The sequence below is a fragment of the Corvus hawaiiensis genome, chromosome 5 (genome assembly GCF_020740725.1).
Source record: "Corvus hawaiiensis isolate bCorHaw1 chromosome 5, bCorHaw1.pri.cur, whole genome shotgun sequence".
Lineage (NCBI taxonomy): Eukaryota > Metazoa > Chordata > Aves > Passeriformes > Corvidae > Corvus > Corvus hawaiiensis.
This window is the reverse complement of record NC_063217.1, coordinates 24,587,897-24,608,370: the sequence shown is the minus strand read 5'-3', so window position 1 is coordinate 24,608,370 and position 20,474 is coordinate 24,587,897. Positions and strand designations below refer to the sequence as shown.

The window sequence follows — 20,474 nt, the reverse complement described above, 5'->3', positions numbered from 1 at the left end:
GGTTTACTAGTAATAGTGTGTACTTGCATATTATCTTTTGTCACTGACTCTGGATATGTTTTGCAGACTTTGAGCAAGCCTCTACTATATTGGAAATTAGGAGTTAAGAATATTAGAAGATGCTAAATTGCAGCAGTAGGCGAAAGTAGGTTCTTCACTCAATTTGACTGCCTAGTGTGGGCAGGTTAGGCTGAGTTCCTGAAGATCTGTCTTATCTTACAGGGGCTGTGGCATGAGAATGGTTAGTCTTGAGTCTCCAATGACTGTTGAGATAGTTTTATTTGTGAGTAATGGGTCACTTCGTTTTTCTTTGTGTCTTTTCATGTCTCCTTTACTGGTTTGTCCCTTTTTTGGATCTTGCTATAGTCCTCTGGTTTGGAAATCATGGAGCGAACTCCTCCAGCTCTGTGTTTTGTGCACAGGTTATACTTCAGTGGAGGGTCTTGAAGCATCAAAACAAGTTACTAATACACTTGTAGAGGGTGTTACAGGTTCTCTCCTCTAGGTTGTTCTAAGATACCTGTCAAGAAATCACAGGTACTACATGTGGTGGTTGTGATTTTTAGTAGGCTTGTAAATGACCCTACTATGAGCTTAACCAATTTGTATAAGGCCCCTCTCACAGTAACTAGTATAACAAAATCCTAGATCTCTGTGCTGTTACTCTGTGTTTAGCCTCTGCTGTGATTTTTCACTAGCTTAATATTTAAAGAAATCTTGTAAATGACACTGGTTCAGCTGATAGGTAAAAAAATAAATACAGATGCTCATATTACATAAGTTGGATCTTAATTAATACAGCTGTATGATTGCAAGTGTTTACCTTTTACTGTAGTTGAGTGTGGGTGATTCAGCCTGAGGAAGTCTGAAGTTTATTGTAATTTCTGATGTTCTCCCTTATTGTGCAAATAAAGGCAACATAATCTTTGCTAAAAGCACATCTCTGAACAAGAGATAGAGGGTTGAGAAGCAGGTTTTAAGTGCAAAAGAAGAATCTGATCTTTCAGCACTATCAGGTGAAATAAAATCACTTGTTTAAAACCTCTAAAGTATCTGTCTTTTCCCAACTTTAATCACTGTTCTTATGTTTCATTTCCTCCAGTAATCACCATCACTTTTTTCTTTTTATATAGAGCTTGATTACCACCTTTACTGTGGACAGGGCCCTACTGTATCTATGTGCTAGTGAATAAGCTACTCTGTGTCATGGGGAGTGTCTGCAGTGAAACGATGTGTGTGTTTGTGTGAGAGATTTCTTTAGATACAGTTTCTAGATGTTACTTCACTCAGTAACATTTAGAATAAGCTTTGCTGGCATAATAGACAAATGGGAAGAAAAGAGTTTTAAACAGTTATTTTTTTAAGGAAGTGCATTTGTTCTAAACATGCAAAGGCAGTACAGTGTTTTTAACATCTGTTACTTTGTATCTTTGTCAGGCAAAGACAGCCTTTGACTAAGTTGGTCGTGTTTTGTGCATCAGAAAATTGATGTTAATTGCAAAACAATAGTTGTGCTTTTAGACTGAAAAATGGTAAACAATTTTTAGTCACTATTTAAAATCAACCCTCTCCTCTCAGCTGGAGAAAATGCAGCATATATTTGGAAAGGGCAGACTGCTATGCTGTGTATTTGTATTTACAGGCAGATGCCCTTTGTTTAAGAATAAAGTTTTAAAAGAGTTGGCTAGAATATTTGCAGTGTAAGTACAGTTTGGCTTCTCGCTTGTTGGATGGCATTGGAGTTCAGAAAGGGCAGGAGAAGGCAAATGTGGTTACTGGCCACAGCCTCGGCTGCTGGGGAGGCCTGGCAGCACCTTGGGCCTCTGTGTGCCTCTATTGGGTTTGCATGGCAAGATTTTGGTAGTGGAGGGCTACAGGGGTGGCTTCTGTGGAAGCTGCCAGGAGCTTCCACTATGTCTGACAAACCCAATGCCAGTCAGCTCCAAGAGGGACCCACCACAGGCCAAGGCTGAGTCCACCAGTGATGGTGGTAATACCTCTGGGATAGCAGATATAAGAGTGTAAAAACTCTCTGCAACACCAGTAGCAAGTAGAAGATAGGAGTGAGAATACCTGTAACAGCTCTGCAGACACCAAGGTCAGTGCAGAAGGAAGGGGAGGAGGTGTTCTGGGTGCTGGAACAGATTCCTCTGCAGCCCTTGGTGAGGCGGCTGTGCCCTTGCAGCCCATGGAGGTCCACAATGGAGCAGAGATCCACCTGCAGCCCATGGAAGACCCCATGCTGGAGCATGTAGGCACCTGAAGGAGGCTGTGACCTCATGGGAAGCCCATGTTGGAGCAGGCTCCTGGCAGGACCTGTAGACCCGTGGAGAAAGAAGCCCATTCTGGAGCAGGTTTGCTGATAGCACTTGTGACCTTGTGAAGGACCCATGCTGGAGCAGCCTGTGCCCAAAGGACTGTGCCCTGTGGATAGGGACCCATGTAGTTCATGAAGAAGAGCAGCTCCTGGGAAGGACTCAGGTTGGAGAAATTTGTGGGGTGCTGTCTCCTGTGGGTGAGACCCTGTGCTGGAGCAGGGGAAGGGTGTGAGGAGACCTTTTCTGAGAAAGAAGCAGCAGAGACAATGTGGTAAACTGACTGCAGCCCACATTCCCAGTCCCCTGGTGCCGCTGTGGGGAGGAGATAGAGAAAATGAGAGTAAAGTTAAGCCCAGGAAGAAGGGAAGGATTGGGAGAAGGTGTTTGATGATTTGATTTGATTTGATTTCTTAGTACCCTACTCTGATTTGATTGGCGATAAATTAATTTCCCCGAGTGGAGATTGTTTTGCCCATGGTGGTTAATTGGTGAAGTTTCTCTCCCTGTCCATATCTTAATCTAGGAGCTTTCTATCCCCTGTCCAGTGGAGGAGATCAGTGATATAATAGCTTTGGTGTGCACCTGGTGTCCAGCCAATGTCATTCCCCCCATAGAGACCTGGCTTTGGAACAAAATATTCTAATTTGAGGGAAAAGAGGATTGTCGTTTTGTTTAAAAGTTATCCCTTCAGAAATCTTTGTGTTTGTTTTAATGTCAGCATTGATCTGTCTCAAAATTACTGAAGAGAAGAGATGGCTTGGGGTAATATTTTATTACGTGATAGCCTCTCCATTTTTGAGAAGCATAAGTAATTACAAATAAGACATCACAACATATGCTGAAACAAGGCCAATGGCAGAATTCAAATTATTTGAAAGTGTTCTTTACCAAGGGGGGAAGTGGACATGACCCTGGCAAGGAAATGCTGTCTCCGGTCTGGGAGGGTTGCTGTCCTTGCACCTGAGACAGAGCAAACATGCCAGATGACTTGGGTAACATTTATTTCCTCTCTTGGGCTCTGTTTTATTTAAGCCATCACAATAGAAATCTTTACTTAGCTTATACAAAGCTCAATCTCTTTCTTTCCTGGTTGTCAGGATTCATAGAATTGGGTCAGTACTGCAGCACTGTAGTCAGATGCCCTGGTCTGCCATAACCTAGCTACTTCATTCTCTTAGGTTTGGAGGCTGTGTTTTTGCTGACTGTACCAGCCATATCAGAACTGTGTTAAATTTAAGCATAATTCTTCACGTGCCTGTAAGATGACCAGCAAAGAAGGGTGTAGTAATCTAATGGTCTGCTCACACCCACAGTATGAGTTTTGCATACTGGTATCCCTAATTAGGACTTTATCTTCTGGAGTAGTATTTCATTGAGTGTGGTGAGCTTTTAAAAGTATTCTCTGCTGCTTTGGTACGGTGATCTTGCAAAAAGATGAGCAGCAAAACCTGTGTTATAGGAATACTTGCTGAATAGCAATAACTGTTTTTTAAAAAATCCACTTTGTTAAGGTTTAAACATACAGCAGCTGTATAGCCTGTACTATAGGAATTATGGAATATTTTTTTTTGTAAGTAGAAATAGGTTTGATTTTTTATTTCTTTTAGCAGACTATCTTTAAGATAGTTCACAAGCTGCTTGTTAAAAGTACAGACAGAAACAGGATGAATTGGAAAGATAATTGGTAATAAATATGCCAGGAGATCAGATGGCAGGTGGCAACTGGCATGAACATGCTGAGAATTTTAAGGCATCCTCTCAAACCGGGTTTTAAAACACACATCTATCTTGGCATATTATATGGAAAATGATTTTTTAAAATTATTTATTTGTACATTGATCTCTCGAAAGATTTTATAAATATCCGGCCGAACGGATATGTAACTGAAAAGAAATGCAAAAAGCCCCGTAGTCTTAATTATGAATACAGGGTGCAGAATCCTAGCCCCACTGATTTAATTTGGAACAGTTTTTGTCTGCTAATTACTGCTATGAACAAGGTTTTCCCCTCAGTTGTCTTTGTTTCTACTCTAATACTGTCGCAACTGTTGCATAAACTGTTCAGTTTGCAGGAGCACTGTCACCTCTGTCAGATTAATGTTTCTCTGAGCAGAAAACATATCTGTGTATGGCATCCGGTGTATGGGGACTTGCATGATGTTTCTCCAAGTGAAACCTGGTGGCTGCTTGTTGTACTCTGTCTCCTGCATCTGCCGAAGCTCGCAGGACTTCTGGGTATTGCCCAGCCTGGCTGATGTTTCTGACAAAAGGTATTTCATTTAAAATGCTTGCTACTGTGGGCAGCAAATGCCAGAAGCTCCTAGATCCTTCAAGGGGGCTTTTGCGTGACTGGTGCTGGGATTACCCTTCCCTTTCCTTCCCAGGTTGCAAGGAGCAGGTCTGTCCCTGTATCAGCTACTCATCCTCCTGCAGAGAATGAGGATGATCTATCTGGCTGTGCTGAAATTAGATCAGGATGTGTGGATTTCTGTAAGCTTCCGATATGATCCCAATTAAATTTCTTTTTTTATTTTTTTCACTTTTCTGTATTTAAACAATACTGAAAAAACAGAGGGGGCAGAGAAGATTTGAGAACAGTGGCTACATGTGTCATCCAAACCATTAGTGCTGGCAGTGCTCCTGGCCTGTCACATGTGCCAGATGTGACATCTTTCAATGAAATTCAAAGGCATGGTGAAAGATTATGGGCATGGTTTCACATCACTTTTGACTGCTCCAAAATTAACATTTTAAAAACTGTTAGCAGCAACTGTTAAAGGGTGTCAGTCCATCTTCTTCAAGCTATTACAGCACACCATCTCCTCATCCCTGGCATTCTTCTGGCCCCCTGTGCAAGCAGATTCATTGGAGGACCCAGCTGAAAACTAATCCCTCAAAGAAGATGCATCTTTGTGACCATGTGTCTGTGATGAGGTGGTGGAACCAGTCTAAAGGCCAAGGGCTGCTGGAAGGGACAGTCAGCTCAAATCAGCGTAGATGTAAAACTACAGTTACCATCACTCTGCTGGCTGGGGAACAGCAACTCTGACTCTTACTTTCTGCAGCTGATTGTACATTAAATGATTCCTTGTGAGCACTGCCTGTTCATACGTGGATTTTAACTTGTTTACTCCAGGACTCTGTTTAAGTTCTGCCTACATGAGACTAAAGACAGTTCCAGCTCTTGTTTTTACATATTTCAAGTTTATACTGAGCTTAATTATGATACTAAATTTCACTGTTGCTTTTAACTACGGGAATAAGTTAATTTTAAATAGAGTTAGCTGGTCTTGCAGGCATCTAAAATGTGTGCCTGTGTCCATTCACATGCATACTTATACATATGTATATACACATACACACTCTTATCTCTGACAGGAAGTCTTGAAGCTGCTAGTTCTCCCTCAGTAGCTCTGAGAATAACCAGCTTCCTAGGTGGGTAAGCTGGAAAGAATGGGAGTTATTGTTCTTGCCATTTGTGACTTCAGCAGAAATTGTAGAGGTTTACTTTGCATACTGCTTTCTAGCCATTTCTGGCACCATTTAGGTTTTGAAGGGTCTGATGGAGAATTTTAATGTTTTTGACTTTCAGATGGTCCCCTTTCAGCTGTCTGTGTTAAAACATGGTGTGACTGGTCAGTAATTTTGTTTCCTAGAGCTGTAATTCTGCACTTGAACACTAACAAGTTCCAAGACCTTTTGGAGGTGACCTGTGAGGAAAAGTACTTTTACACTACAAAGAGTTTTGAATTTTATTTTTCAGTTGTGGTACAGACCTCAATCTAGGTTCAGTGAAATCAGTGGCTAAATTTCTTTTGATTTACTGGAGGCTTCCTCAAGACCTTTATCAGCATTTCAGTTCAATTTGTTCTATCATATACTTTGCTTCCTGTTGTAGAGCACCTTCTTTTTGATTTCATACTTTACATGTTTTGTCACAGTTTAACCAGAGCGGATCAATACGTAGACAGCCCCAGAACTCTCCTGTCAAAGCCAGCTTCTAGTCTTTATCAGTACACGTTTTGGAAGCTATCCAGTCCTGCTGTGTCCCTTCAAGAGGTTACATTTTTTTGCTGTACTGATTAACTTAACTGTTTTGAGTAAATTTGACCACCTGTGGCTACTGCTGACCCTAGATTCCTGCAGTACCTCCAAGCAAAATGCTAAACATAGCTGGCATTCTTGAAATCGGGGTGCTAGGAGGACAAAGCACTGCAGTGCACAACCAGGGCAGTCTTTGGGGGGAAAAATCCCTGCTTCTTATTGTTTTAAAATCAATTTGGGTGCACAGTGCTGAGAGGTGAGATTCCTCTCACTGTGGTTATATGTGATGCCCCTTGGTTTCTTACTGACATGGATGGTTCTGCATGAATTGGAAAAAATTCAACGTAATTCTCTGGAATTGAGGCCTTAGATAAAACAAAGGGATGACGGGAGGTTTTAATTCATAGCCAGAAATTATAGGGATCTAAGTGAGTTAGAGCAAGGCAATATCATTAGTTAGGAATTATTAGGGAATTTTATTGCTTCCATTTGGAGCATCTGGTAACAGCTGCTTAGATCAGGTCTGTTCTGGGGTGGAATTCCTGTCTTTTAATGAAAGTGGTTTAGCAATGTGCAGGCGATTTTACTGAGGACTCTGCAATATTGCAGTGAAACCTTAGTTTCTGTTGTTTGACTTTTTAGTATTGACATGATGTGTAAATATAACCATTTGGCTGCTTAATTAAGTGTGTGATGTCCTGTAGGAAAATTTCCTTGTGATTCAAGAGGAAATTAATTTAAAGCCTTTTTGATTTAATATACAGACATAGCTGCTTCTCATGTGTATGAGCTTATTTTAAAAAATAACACAAAGACAACACTTGCTAATAAAAATCTAGGTCTTAAAACCTTAGGAGTGGAGACCTTGGAAAGAACATAAATGAACATATTTTGGGCAAAGCAATTTAGCTAATAATTGTTCTGTGGTCTTACTGTTGCTCTTCTGTTAAATAAACCACTTTTAAAGTGGTTGTCTTTTGGAAAAGCTTCCTAATCAATATTCGATTTTTATTTTTTTATTTTATGAGTAATTTCCACATCAGACTTGTGAGCATGCATTGTAGTTCTTGGATGTGTAATCATACATGAGCAGAAATTGTTACTGAAAAATGTTTTTTTTTAAGTAGAGTTGCTGATCATGGTCTTGGGGCATGTGGTTGTTTGGATCTGATAACTTGTCTGCAATTGTTGGAAAAGATTTTTCAAGTTAATTAAGATTATCAACCCTTGCATGTTGCAGGGTAGAATATGGCTAAACTTAGGGGAATAAACTCTTGAAGCCAATAGGATGGTAAAGGAAAGCTTTGTGAAATTTTGGGTAAAGGTGTAGTTAATGCTGTTCTGCAGTCTGAGTCATCCTGAGAACAACGGGAAGTCATTGGTCCATGCAGGAAGCAAATGTAAGATACAGGACTTACTTGTCTGGTATGTAAGTACCAAATTTCTTGTCATGTGACAGCCATTCTTTGAGGTTTTTTTCTTTAGGTAGTGGTTCTCTTGACCTTTCTATAGCTGACGAGTTTGTATCTTCTATCTTCCTAATTTCTCTTCCCTGGAAAAAGTTTTTTTTTCTGTTGTTTCTAGAATAGTTAATTATCATTTTCTCAGGAGAAACTGCAGGATCTCTTCTATCAGAGGCCTCAAGTTGGTTAAAAAAAAAAAAGACAGTCAAAACAGTAAATGTATTAGGTAAGAGATTTTAGCCTCATAGCAGAATTTAAGACAGTAGGAAGAATGTGTGTTTTTCAAAGATGATTGGAAAATTAATCTCATTCTTTTCATCAGGTGATTGCACCATTAATAGTTCTCCCTATCTGAGGTAGTGAATTGCGAAAATACTGCATAGCACTAGAACTGTAGTGTTAAGTAAAAAAAAAAAAAAAAAAATTTTTTTTTTTGCTTCCTTAAGAGATCGACCCTAGATAGTGAGTCAGCTCACCAGCAATGATGATTAATAAAGGAATAAGCTAGCTAAGGATTTTTTCTGTTAACCACCAGTTCTTCTGAGCAAGAAATAATTCCAAGTACTAGCTGACCCTGTTTTGTTAAAAAAACAAACCAAACAAAAGGACAACCCAAAAGTCCCCAAAACCCCAACAGTTGTTATATTTCAGGTGATGGAGATAGCACAGATTTGACAGCTGCTTCTAATAGTGGTTCTGCCTTAATTCTACTAAGCAGGTACGTAATGGTCTATTCCAAACCTTTCATAGGCTTGCATAAGATCTTCTCCTGTAGGGCAAAAATGTGCTGTATTTTTTTTTTTTAACTTTGTCCCACCGCAAACCAGACTTGACAGAGGCTTGTAAGGTAGATGAGATGATCTCTTTTTACAACTAATCACATATAGGCAAAAAAGGTTTGAATATGTTGCCCTGGTGTGCAGAATCAGTATGATTTCTATTAGTACGTGTTGAAGTTAGAAATTCTTTACTGACTTTTAGCTGGCTTTGAAGCTGAAATTATGAAGTCTTGTAACAGCATCATTAAAATTAATTATGACTAAAACTGAAGAAAGATGTGAGCATTTATTCTGTCTTGGTTTTTTTTTTTTTTTTTTTTTTTGGTGCAGTTATTTTAGGCACGTAGTCTGAAAGTCTGCCTGGGCATTAATGAATGCAATGTGGTCTCTTGCTAGATAAGCTTTCCTATACAGGTTTCCTTGGGTATATGAAAATAATGTGAAAGAAACAGCATACAGCAACTCAGATGTGAGACAAAGACACCCTTCTAATGGCACATTAAATCTTCAGCATGAGTGGGTGCCCAACAAAAGCTGTGTGAAGGGCAGGCGTGCTGGCAGAGTGGTTGATTAAGCAGGATGCTGAAAGGCAGAGTGTGCCAGAGAAGTCAAGCTGGCATTGCCAAGTGCTTTGTGTCATGATATCTGTTATCTCTGTGACTTGCCCTGATATGGTGGGTCTCAAGGATGCTCTAAGATGGAGCACTTTGGTGTGTGCAGCATAAGCTGTGGAAAGTACTGGAGAATATCAAGGGGGGTTGTGGAGAATGATACAGTGATAATAGTCTTCAGAATAGGAATGAATAACTTAAGTGAGTTACTGGGAGAATTTGTGCCTAAAGCATAGGTCATAATGCCTTTTTGAAAAGGAGGTGACTTGCAAGTTCAGATTTTCTTTCAGCTTTGCAGTGCACATTTAATAACCTGGCTTCATTCAGGCAGAGTTACAAGTGAAGGCTGAGTGTGGCTCCATTTTAATTTATCCTAGTTTAGCTAATGCTTTGAGAAATTACTGTCTCAATGGTGAGAAAGTGCATCTCTTGGGAAGTGTCAACAAAGGACTACCTTTCTGGGGAAACCGTTGCTGGTTTGTGGAGCTCTTGAGCTGAGCAGATGATGAAATATTTTAATGTGATCTTGTGAGAGGGTGTATTGCATTTCTGTTAGTGTCCCTATTTCTTCTGTAACTACTTGTCCTGGTTTGCTGGGTTTGACTTGTTAATGTATATGCAGAACCTGAGGTGGAGAGGGAATTGCTAAAGAGCATGCTTGCGCCCTGGAGAGGGAAGGATGACTTAAGCTGAAATGCTGCTTCCATATCCCATGGGTATGATATGTGGTAGAGTGACTGGATCTCCTGCATTATTCATTGCCTCTGGTTTCTGCTGTGACGTGGGTGTTTATCACATGAATAGTTGTGCTGTGGGTTGCTGCAGAAGAGGTGTGTGTGTGTGACCTGAATACTCATCACCCACAGGTCTCTAAGTGACAGATAAAACCTGGTCTCAAGTATGGTGTGTCTGCTAAGAAGTCATATCATTTGGAGATGTGTTGCTCTCCAGGCAACTTGTGGAAGAGCATCTTTAGTTGCTTCTAACCCTCATGGTTGGTCTCTGTCACATATATTAGCTTTCAATTGCTTCCTTAAGATATGATGCCTGTGTGAAAGTAAGTTTTATTCCTAAAATATATTTGGAAAATTGTTCAGCTGGCCGTGTTGCACCCCCTTGTGCTAAGAATAAGATTTTTTTGAGAGAAATTCCAGGCTGCTTTGTTTTCAAATATTGATTCAAGTTTTTATTTCCACTTTTAAGGTTTTTAAAATTCTTTTAAACTCAGCTGCTTAAGTGTTTTCAAAGCACACTTGTTTTGCTGCTGAAGTGCTATCATCAAATTGTGTGTTGGGCTTTTGTGACCTCTAAAATTTGGGTCAGGACACGTGAGCAAACAGAAAATATGGGCATGATTGCCATCCACTGGGGGGAAAACATGCTGCAGTGGTACTTGCTTGAAGAGTTGCTATTGAATGATAACATACCCCTGTGTTGATCATGCTGTGCTTTTGCCATAATATCCTAGAGACTGTCAGCCTCAGCCCAGGTGTTTGCTCAGACAGTTTTGTACTAGCAGAAATTGTCTGGTTCTTGTTGTGAGTCATGATAGCAGTGATACTGAAAGCTGGAGAGGAGTGGACTCAGGGACTGAAAGGGGGATACAAGGCTTCACTGTGCTGCTGGGAGGATGCTCAGCATGTTGCAAACCTGCTTCAGGCAGGGCCCTGAAGTGTGGGAGCTGTGTTCTGGATGTCTCTAAGCTGTCCCTATTCCAATGGCTTTTGCATACTGGATGTATGTGTGCTGAGACCTCACACTAGAGCAGCACATGTCTCTCTGGAGCAGCTCCTTGCCCTGGCTGCCTGGTTCACCCTTAGGAAGCTGAATTAGTCACCAGTGAAAATACCAGTTCTCTGGGGCTGTAAGCATAGGGTATTTCCATGAAGGGTTTTAATGGTAAGGTAGTATGATTTATGTGTAACTATAGCGGCAGAACACAGTTCAAAGTGGGCTTTTTGGAGTGCACAGTATGACAGGACCATGTGAGCTGAAGCCAGTGCTGTGCACTGGAAGATGTCAACCACTCTGAGGCTGAAGATGAATTCTGCTTCAGTGTCACCCAGTGCTTTGCTTTCTTTTGATTTGGTGTCTGTGGAGCACAGTTCAGCGAACAGTAAGACTTGAGAAAAGCAATGAGTCATGCAGCCAGAGGACCAAAGTAATACCCTGGTGTTTGTGAGCAGTCAGTAGCAATGTGAAGGTCTGCATAAGTGTTTTGAGGGCAATGGTGAGGAGGACTTGCTAAAATGAAAATATAGGTTGGGGCCAGAGTGGCATAAATGTTTTAGTCCTGTCCCCATGTGCCTGTTTCTGATCAAAACATTAAAAGAAAGAAAAAAAGCCACCTTTCAATATCTGCTTTGGATATTTTTAATTAAAAGAATCACTAAAATGAAGGGAGGAGACCTTAGTGTCCTTCATAAATATAGAGACTTTCCCTCATCACAGTCTCTTCTGCAGTGACCCCCTGGTCAGTCTTCATCGTGGAGAGCAGGGGGCAAAAGACACATGCCCATGTCCCAGGAGGACCTGAGGTCTCCACCTGCCCTTTCCAGGAAGGTATCCAGAATATGCTTTTTAACCTGGAAGGGGAAGAGAGGGACCCCTCCTGCCGATAATGGAACACGAAGTCTCTTCAGTTTTGTTGGACTCGTCAGGGTTCATAAATAAAACAGTGCCATGTGCATTTCAGTGTTTTATCCACTAATTGTGAAAGAAATGCTTCTTCCTGACCTTCAAAAATTTAGGAAGGTAAAACCATCTAAGTGATGCAATTTTCCTTTTGGTCCTCTGGGGCAGTGAGTTAATGTGTTCGATGCTTCTTTCTGTGAATTCGGCAGAAACTACTGCCAAACAAGGTGAGATGCAGAGAAAGGTAGATGCTGAAAGTGTCAGGGAATTCTTGGGGCGTGACAGCAGCCTTCTGCTCCACCCCATCTTTAATGAGTTTTTTGGCCATCATCATGTTATGTGAGTTCTCCGTGGTTGTCAGGCTGTTTTGCTAGGGTTTGTTTGTTAGTTAGTTTGGTTTTAAACTATTTCCAGACTAAGACCCCTAGAAGCCTCATAAAAAATGAAGCTTTCCTTCTCTCCTTTTGGAAACAAACCCCAGCAGCCTGGGTTCTTGGGGTGGTTGCATGAGACTTACTGGGAGGCTGTCTGATGGACTGAAGTTAGACTCTGTTAATGTACTTTCTAGAAGGAAAGAGAAAAATATATCCCTAAAATAGATGACCATGCTGTACTTATTAATTTTTGATATTATGCTGGATGACTTCTTTCTTCTATTAAGAAACTGGAGAAAGAGGCGAATTTTAATGGGGGGGGGGTATGAAGGATCCTGGGATTCCTATTTAAAGACAATTTAAGGCAGAGCTCCCACTCTGATAATCTGAATGTGGCATGTTTGCATGTCCGTGTGTGCCCAGAGGAAGCTGCAGTCTGAAAACTGCCACTGGTTTTGTACGGATACCAGTTCACTCAGCTCTGTGTGATGAATAGTGTACATGTGTAATATCCTCAGTCTCACACAGGGGTTCATAACTGTGCTTCCATTCTAAAAGTGCAGCAATTGTGAAGTCTGTAGTTATTTTTTGCAGAGCAACTGGATTCCTACTGACTTTTATGTTACTGCTTTTACACCCTTTCAACCTGCCCAGCAGACAGGTTTGCAGTCCAACAGCAATATATAGCCATTATTGTAATGAACACAGAGGAGTGCTCCAGAGTGACAGAATTCTTAAAATTTGTGTTCCCTGATTCAAAAAGATGGATTTATTTTCTTATAGAACAAACTTTCAAGGTGAAGAAGTGGAAGATTATCTGTTGCTCTCCCTGGAGAGATATGCCACCCCCAAGTCCAGTCTGGCTGCTCTGTTCTTTAGCCCATCTGACAAGCAGTTGCCCTTTGGGCAGGGGAGAAGAGGGTGAATATTTTTATTTTTTTGTGTCAGTTTTTAGATGTAGGTAGATTTAAATCAGAATTCCTCGTTCTAAGTCAGCAGAAACATCTGAAAATCTTGCTGGTGCAGGTTATTTTACTATCTAAAGACAAAAAGAAAAGTACTATGCTGTTGCTGAGCAACCCACCATTTATATAGTGTGTGTGCTTCAGAAGAAAGAGTTACTAAAGTATAGAACTGATATGTACCCCATTTTTGCAAAAGAAGAAAATAAGGACAATTTTTTAAACTCACACCTATTATTACCTCAGCCAGTTGTTTATTTCATTAATGGTAATGGTATGTTACTATTTTGTCATCTGTGGGTGTTAAACATTTGCTAATTCCTTCTCTACTAAGGGTGTAAGAGCCTGTGTGTTATCTGCCTTTCAATTTTCTGCTTTTAATAAGGTCCTAAATGAGTTATTCCTGCTTGCACAGGTCTGGGAGGCTCATCTGGCTCTACTGTTGGCTGTCTGAGCCTTTCTTGAAATATGAAGGTTTATAAACAGGGTGAAAAAAGATTCCTCTCTTCATTTTCAAGTCTGCCAATTTTCAAGGCAGGCAATGTGGTAAAAATGTGGGTGGAGAAGTGGACATTTTCAGCAGGATGCAGAGGAAGGGAAAAACACTCAGGGTGGTGGATTCTCAGCTGGGAAATAGAAAATGTTGGGTGTGTGGCAGCGCAGTTTCAGGAATTTATGCCATGAGTGTTAAAGGTCCTTTTTGGTCAGAGGTCAGATGTCAGTTGTTGAAACTTTGTTTTGCATTTTTCTATCTTCTGTTTTGTTGAATAGGCTGGTTATTCATACCTTTGAGACCCTTATTTTGTATTTCAGGCTTTCTTCTGATCTCAGAGCTGGCAGCTGACGTTATCTTAGTTTGCGTGGAAAAACTGTCTTCTTTCAGGTGTAAATAGATTTTGAGTTTGAGATTATTTTTATTATCTTTAAGCTTATTGAATTGACTGCTGTTTCAGTTGCAGTTATCCTAGGCTTGGTTTAGAACAAATTAAGTTTCATATATAGGATTCAAAGGGTTCATTATAAAAATGGCAGTGCCAGGCCACACAGATGCATCGTTTTGATTACGTTGGGAAGAAATCCCTTAAAATTATTTGGAAAAGCTGGCATGTATGCTCAGCCTGTGAAGAAGTTTGGGGTCTCAGCACCTGACCCAGGAAGTTTTGTTTATATAAACCCATGTATCTCAGCTGGAACTTGCTGGTTTCTTGGCTTTCCTGGTAGGAAGGTGTTAACAACACGTGTTTTCTTTCTCTCCCTCTTTTTTTTTCCTGTCTCTTGAATACTGAAATCTGATCATCTCAAATGTGCTAAATTGAGTTAGAATATTAGTTTAATGAGAATTGGTCTGTTTTCTTCCTGAAGAACTTTTTTTTTTAAAGTGCAACTTTATTATTGAAAATAAAGTGAGTATATTTTCTGGATTTTTAAAAAAAGCTTTACATTTTAAAATTACTTTTTATCTAGCTTATAAAAAGGTCTGTTTTCAAGTTCCAAAGGTCAAATACCTTTTTTAGCAAGGATGTATTTAGCTCTCTTAAATAATCTGTTTTGTCTCAGCACTATCTAGGATTTATAATTCTGTTAGAACAAAGAAAAAAAAAATCTCTCTTTAAAATGCAATATAATTTGGCTTGATTTAACCTGGCTTTTGCTTTAATAAAGAAAAAACCAAATTAGCAATAGCAGATGAGATTTGTATCTTTGGTCTTGCATATTTATTTTCTCCACATGGGGGAACAAATAGAAAGTTGAATACCACCCTGAACTCTACAATGTAGTTTGACTGACAGATATGTTGCTGCTGCTGGAGCATCTTTTGATGGGAGGATAACCTCACTGTGTGAGGTTTTATATATATTTTGGTATATTTGTGGCATTTGGTACTGAAAAATACATATATGTTTTTCAGTACCAAATGCCACGGCATTAATGTAACCACTTGCCAGAGGTGAAATGACTGTGAAGCAGTCCACAGACTTTGCAAAAATAAATTATATACTTGATGTCTACTAAACAAGCATAATTGAAAGCATGATTTTTTATGAACATACTGTTTACTGAGTACATTTTGCTGCTTTTTTGTAACTTGGGGCTCATGTCTATCATCTGGATTAATTTTCTTCTTGATATTCAGTGTTTGTGCATGGGGAAAACTGCAGGTCTGTGTTGCAGCATGGAGGGAGAGAGAATTTAAAGTGTGCCTTGCAGTGTGTCTCTTAGGTACCCAAGCTGCCCTAGGCTGGCAGCAGATCATGACACCTGCCTGGTTTGGGAAGATCCCTGCACTGTGGTACGTGGATCCTCTGTTCTGCTTTTAGTTCTCCTGTGTGCATGTTGTTGACTGCAGATGGTTTTAAGGATGTAAACTGAAAGTGGCTGCTTGGCTTACTCAGTCACTTGTCAGTGCTCATCTGATTCCCAGGCTCCCACTGCCTTGTGGCTCCCACCAGCACAGGGGGTGGCTGTGCAGGTTTCTTCTGGTATCCTGCACCTTTGCAAGCTCAGTAGTTTTCATTAATCCCTCTTTACTCTTCATAAATTAAAATATAGGATTTGGTTTTGTTTTGCAGCTTGCCTAATTTGTGCAGCGACCTGAGGGGGTGCTGGTTCCCAGGACTCCAGAACTTGGTGCTCTTGTACAAGCCTTCCAGCAACGAGCTGGGAAGAGTAAGTAACCTGCTCCATGTCTGGGGATCCTCTGGGTTGGGGGCACCCTTTCTGAACCTTTCATATCCCGCATCTTAAACACTGAAGTTTCGGCACAGACACTGGAGGTACCTGTATTTCTATGCAGTATTTACATTGTTTATTATGATGTTCATGAATGGGGGTGGTCCAGTTCTTCTAGTACTTCAGAAAGAGTTCTTGGTTTATCCATTTTTGCTGATTAGCTGTACTGCAACTTGCTCTGCCACCTCATGTGGGAAAAAGCTGTACTCAACAGAGGTGTTTCACAGTAGTGCTGTTCCTCTGTGGTGTCAGTAATGGTATCTGTTAATGCAGACACCTGTGCTGGGTATCAGTGTTCTGTGCAGCACAGAAGTGCAGTCTCCTGTGATGTATCCAAATGGTTCTCTGTGGGTCTTGGAGTGGGAGGGAGGCCGACAGCAGCAGAGCTTTGTGACTCCAGCTAAGGCTGCGTATGTGGAGAAATGATCTGGTGTCATGCTCCCCAGCAGCATCTGTTGCCATGGCTTTCCCTTCCTTCTCACATGACTTTACCAGGCTGGGGATGTATTTCCCAGTACCTGGCAAGCCAACAGGATTTCTCATCTTCCAAAATCAGACATGCAAGAAGTCTGGATATTTTACTTTTGAGATAGAAAAAACAGACATTGGTTGGGACAGGGATAAGGAACGCCATGGAAGGTCTCAGAAGGTCATGGAACAACTGTTCTAGAAGGAACTGTTTAAAGAAATATCAGTGCAGGCTGTTTGTATTGCTTTATAATTCTCTTCCTCTGTCCTCACACCCTGGAAGTTGGCTTAGTTTTGTTAGCTCAATGTGTCTTTTGAGGGCTTTCTAGTATGCATGAGAGTTAGAAACAGCTTTGGCTTGAAATCCTGGTCTTCAAGCAGTAGATGGGTTCTGCTGTGCTCACTGCTTTCTTGAAAGGGTAGAGCACAGTGAGTTTGGATTAGATCATTTAGATGCAAATGGACAAAATGGATAAACTGAGAGTTTTTGTCTCGAGTAATAATACAAAGTCATTATCTTCCCTTTCAGTATTTAATGAAGGATACCAGCAGGATCTAGAAAGTGGTGGGTTTGGTTTTTGTTTTTCTGTCTGGACAGTTGACAAACTTTGGGGTTTAGCAGATACATCAGTTTGGTGAGAGAAGTTGGAGCTCTTCACACTAGTTAATTGAGAGCTAGCAAACACAGAAATTTTAACCTTTTTATGGAGTATCTGGTTCTGCTTTGTCTCAGCTTCCAATTTTTGCATCCATTCTTGGAAGGACAGCAACAATGCTGCATTGATTCCTACAAGATACAAGGAAGAAGAAAGTGGAGAGTAGTGGTGAAATGCTACAACAGAAAACCTAGCTGTGCTTGGAGAGCTTCCCACAGAAAACAAAAGCACTCTGTCATCTCTAACTTCAGAAGAAATAAGTACCTTCTCATTTAGAAATGCTGTTTTTACCAGACAGTCAGCTTTGAAAAATATTTCTCATGAATCTTATTGTAAATGAGGCTCAGAATATATATCTGAAATATTGCCCTCTTGGTTCAGGCTTTACAGGGAGATCTGTGTTACCCAGTGACGATTGCTTTGATCATGTAATGCCTTTGCCCTCCCACAGCTCCTTAGCTTGCCAGGCGTCCTCCTGGCACACAGCCCAACCTGCTGCAGCCCCAGATGCTCAGAGCACCACAGTTCTTTTTTAATGTGCAAAATTACTTCTAACTTCACAAATCCTTACCAATGAGCAAGTAAAATTGGATCGTTAACTGATACCAGTTCAGATAGCTGCACTGAGTGAATGAGGTTAACTGTATTTATAACAAACTTGCAAGTGCTATAGACAGTGCTTTTCCTTGTGTTAAAACATATATGGACTTGTGTAGTTATACACAGAATGTCCTGATGTTTTCTGTTGCTGTTTGGTGAACAAAATCTGCATTGAGATAACTTAATGTAGAATAAATGTAAAGAAGTATGTATCATCTGTGCAGGGGCTATGGTCAGGGGACTGTGGATGCCTTGAATTCAGCTTGCTCTATGTGATCCAGCTGGAGAAGTACTGAAATGCTAAATTTCAGAAAAACTTGATTTTGATGAGTTATGGTCTGTGTGATAAAGCCTTAAACAGTAGGAGTTTTGTTCAAGTGATTAACAGTGATGATATCCTCCAGAACAGAGTGGGAAATAATAACATTCATCCCCACAGGGTGTATGGAAACCTAAACGAGGCAGGTGGGTGACACAGTACCTGGAACGATGACCAAGGAAAAGAAAAGCCCATCAAATATGGAGAAGAGGGAAAGCATCCAAATCAAAACTTGTTAAGGGAGAAATTAGAAGCACAAAGGCAGCCAAGAAGTATGGAAGACAGAGAAATGCAAGCAAGAATGTCTGCATGCAACAAGAATTTGAGTAGTGAGAATTTGTTGGAAGGAGAAATGATGGAGTTGCCAGACTTTCTGGGCAGGACAGGACTTTCCAGATATCTGAGCCTGTCTGGTGTTAGGTCCATGTGTGGTAAAACCATAGAAAATGTGACAGGGCGGGAGTGCGGGCAGGACATCCTCTTGTCTGTGGGATTGTGCTTGTCTTTCCGGTTCCCGGAAAACTTTAATCCTGCGCCAGCAAGTGGAGATGACAGGGAGTGAGTAGTTTGGAAAGCAGGGTGGCTCTGTGCCTCTCAGCAAAGGCAGGTGGAGGGGAGAGCATAACCTCCTTGATGTGAGTGCTGCCAGACAAAACTGGAAGGACAGATAAGGTCTCTTAGGTAACAGAAATCTTGGGAAAAAACCTTCCTGAAATGAAAATATGTATTTTTAAAAAATGTTGGTAGTTACTAGATGAAAGTAATGGTTAGGAATTGTTGATGACCTCCAAAAAGGTCACACATGCAATGATACAAGAGATGTGGCTAGTAGACAACATTGTACTTTCTCCAAGAGGCAGTTTGACTTGAGAGATCCATGTCCAGTAGCTGTTCCAAGTACAGAAAATGAAAGTGCTGTCTCTGTAGGTACCTCCAGAAATCAGCAGCACAAATTCCTAATGGCCTGGCTCGCACTTTGCTTGCTTGTTTGAATTGTGTTTTCCTACTGTTGTCTAACAGGTGATGCTGCCAGTCACTACTTTGAATGCAGGCAAAGTGAAAAGCAATAAATTTGTGTTATATATGCAAATATGTACACAAAATTTGTGTGTATATTCAATTGTGATTTCTTAAAATGAGCTATCCACCAGTCTTACAGACTGAGTTTTAATTTTTTTTCCTCCTAGATTAGCCTCTTTCAGTGTCTGAACCCTTGGCTGTACTGGATCTATTTTGTATAGGATCTGTGGCCTGTGTGTGCTTTTCAAACAATGCACAGCATTCCTCTTACCCATTCCTTAGCAGACCTATTTTCTAGTATTCAAAGCAAGACTTTAAAGGTAGAATTGGTTTATTTGCCAGAATATCACACAGAGTGTGCTGGAGTGTGATTTCTTGAGTAGCTGTCCCTTGAGAAACATCGTGCAATAACCTTTTCTTTCCCCACACTGTAGCTGTTCCTTGTGAGTGTTGAGTGATGTAGTCAGTCACACTTGGATGACTCCTGTAGCTAATTTGCAGTCATCTCCTTTTTTCATATCCTTTTTCTTGGGCATGTGAGGGTAGGTCTGCTGGTGCAATCTGTTGTATGAGATTATAGCAGCCAATATGAAGGTACCTATGTTTTTGTTTGAACACACATGTATTTATAGCAAATGTTGCTTGTAGAGAACCAGGGAAGGTCAAGGAGCCAGCTGACCTCATAAGCAGCAGCAAGCATGAAAAAATAAATTTGGGTGAAGCACAAAATAGCTTTAATGGCCATTAATAGTATGGAGGTTGGACTATGCATTGTTTGTTCTGAAACAAAAGGGAATTAGCTCAAGCAAACTGGATTCTGTGTGCCTGCTGTATGGACAGAACTCCTGGTTTGACTCATTGAAAAAAAAAATCACAAAGAATACCAGAATTTAGTTTGTCTTTTGGGGTTTTTTTCATAGTATCAAAAGATGAATACAAGTAAAATTAAGTTTTATGTGGCTGTCATAAAACCCAAGAAATGTGGACAAGTTGCAAGAAAAGCTCTGTAAAGAAAATGGCTTAGGAAGATGACAGTCTCAGTTGAAAGTCATGGCGGCCTCTTTCCAAGATGATGTATGTCCTCATTGTGTGTGATGATGAGTGGCTGGTAGCTCTGTCACCACAGCTCCTAAAAGGGACTTGGCCTGAGGTGAAGAGCTTTCAGGTGCTCCCTGGGTAGCAGGTATGCAGTGCTAGTGCTCAGGTTTTGTTTCCATGGTTCTCTGTAACTGCTGCAGTGTGGGGATGTGTTGGAACCCTGGGTTCAGAGAATTTCAGTCTTTCAGTGCTGACAGTCAGTGATCCTCAAAAGCGCACTGCATTTGACTTGAGGCCTTGGGAAAAACTTCCCAAATTATGTGATAGCACTGAGATTGTTGCTGTGTAATTAAAGTTATATCACTGGGTGGAATATGTAGAGATGTAGAAAATTTAAGTTTCTGGGATATAGTATGTAACGAAATGGAGGATTTGGGGTGTAGGTTAGTTCTTCTTCT

At 40.7% G+C, this 20,474-nt stretch overlaps 1 protein-coding gene across 8 annotated transcripts in view; it reads left to right on the top strand.

The window, feature by feature from the left end:
* APBB2 (amyloid beta precursor protein binding family B member 2) overlaps positions 1-20,474 on the top strand; it is a 169,610-nt gene that overhangs the window by 38,306 nt on the left and 110,830 nt on the right. For all 8 annotated transcript variants that reach the window (XM_048302830.1, XM_048302833.1, XM_048302834.1 and 5 more), the window contains one exon: positions 15,756-15,852. The gene's annotated coding sequence lies outside the window, so the exon portion shown is untranslated. The remainder of the gene's footprint in view (positions 1-15,755; positions 15,853-20,474) is intronic.